A 2,256-nucleotide genomic window follows, 5' to 3' on the forward strand; every position below is an offset into this window, starting at 1 on the left:
TGCCTGAACAACTAGACTTTCTGGAGTCGGATATCTGTTTAAGTATTCAGGATCAGAACCAGCTGGTCTATATTTCCTGGGAAAATTACTGTTTGCAGCAGCAATACTTTGTGGATTTTCCCAGTTTTTTTCCACTGTCCTCTGAAGAGCTCTACGGAAAGGGAGAACTGGATCTTTTTGAGGACCTCTGACAATTATATCTGTCATATCATCCTGTTCGAAAAAACGGGTGAAGTGTTACCCCAACCCATATATTCAATTACTCTACTCATAAGACTCCTGTACCCTGAGTCTGCGTGTTCTGCAGGATCAGGTCTGGCAAATTCTAATTCTGGTGACGTGTCAATGCCACTGGCAGAATGCAAAGTATCCCTCAGGTATCTCATTTTAGACTCTGGATCTATAAGTTCCTGTGGAACTTGCTTTTTGCCATACTGAACTCCAAAAGGAGAGATGTCCTCATCCTCTGAGGCAGATTCCTCCTAAATTGAGGACATAGACTTAAAAAAGTCAGTTCTGGGTAAAGGAGTAAATCTCCTCTCTTCTTCCATGATACTTGTCGAAGGAATAGAAACATCCTTCGAAGTTGTCAAGGGAATCTTCGATGACTTCAATGAAGACTTCGATATAGGCGTCGAAGACGCTTTTGGCTTCGATGCCGAAGCGATCGTCGCTGATGGTGTCGACAAAGTCGTGGAATCCTTCGACGACTTATGTTTTTTATGTGGCACCAGAGAGGTACTCGACTCTCGAAGAGTCTTCGACGCCTTGGCATCGACTCGAGTTTTTCCGAGCATCCTTGACACTACTGGCTTTAACCATAGTAGTTTTCAACTTCCCTTTGTCTTCCAATGGAGCGACTTTAGGGGAATGGCTCTTCTGAGGTTTATTCGAGGGGGTCGAGGCCGCATTCTCGAATACTTCCATCATCTTTTTTCGAAATTCCTCCCATTTTCTGGGGGAATCCGATTTTGTCGGACATCGAATTTCTTCGGTCGATGACTCAGAAGATGATTAAGGAGACCTATGTCTCCTCTTCAGTTTTTTAGAAGAGGAAGATGATGAGCGTCTCGACCTGCTACGAGATTGAGATCTCTTGGGATGTTTACGGCGATCCGACTCCTTCGAATCGGTCGATTCTTTATGTCTTTTGGACACAGCCTTAGCTTTATAAGCTTCCCTCCCCACTGACAGTTTACCTCTCCTCTCACGAAGGGCCTTCTCTGTCATAGACTGACAGGAGCCACAGTCGTCGGTTCGATGACTTGAACCGGGGCACCAGATACAAACTCGGTGAGGATCCGTAATCGACATTTTCGATCCACAATCGAAGCACTTCTTAAACCCAGTCTTGGGTGTCGAAGGTGTAGAAGAAGACGACATTTTTCTCACTCAGAAAAACTTGAAGCGCGCCGTTCTCAATAGCGAAGCGATCGGAAAAACGGAACTGAAGCAACGGGCGCGTCTCGAGCTATTTATACCATCAGTGACGTCGACAGAGTACGGAGCCCGTCGAGGGACAGTCGACGCTGCAACCTCGAGCACAGCGCCCTCTGCCGACAATTTTTTTCTGAAGCAGCGAAGCTGGAGATAACGATTTATCATAAGATGAGGAATACGTGGGAGGACACAATCCATTCGAAAGGTGGTTTTGCATAATTTGGAAAAACTCCTTTTGGCCATAAAGAAAGACTTCCATTAATGAGATAATGTTAATATCTTCCTCTGGGAAGATTCTGTAAGTGCTTGAGATGTTCCTTATAAGAGTCTTAAAGCCATTAAAGTACCTTGTAAATTTCTTAAATCCTTTTTGTGGCAAGAGGGTAAGAGGCCTTGTGTACCCTTGCACTTCATGACAAGAGACATTACAAAAGAACAAATTACTTAATCCTGTTAATGTTCTTCCGACTGGATGTTCCTCCCACGTATTCCTCATCTTTGATATACTCCGATATCCTGCATGCAGCACAGAAACCTTTCTCAGCAAAGGGCACAATGCGTCGTCGACCCTGTGTCCCTCAAAGGTCTCAGTCCTCGAGTACGACGTTGATGCTGGTATACAAGGCACACACCGTGCCCGTTGCCTCAGTTTGTTTTTCCTCTCACCAGCACAGCTGTCTTGAAGATGAGGAATACTTGAGTGTTAACAGAGCTGTAGGTGGAAAACACGGAAACTCCTTCTTGGCAGAGGGGAAGGTTGGTTGGGGCGATGAAGAATACGTGGGAAGAGCATCCGGTCGAAAGAAATTGTAATTG

This window comes from Ambystoma mexicanum, chromosome 2q, assembly GCF_040938575.1.
Source record: "Ambystoma mexicanum isolate Mex_15411 chromosome 2q, UKY_AmexF1_1, whole genome shotgun sequence".
In the NCBI taxonomy this organism is placed as follows: Eukaryota; Metazoa; Chordata; class Amphibia; order Caudata; family Ambystomatidae; genus Ambystoma; species Ambystoma mexicanum.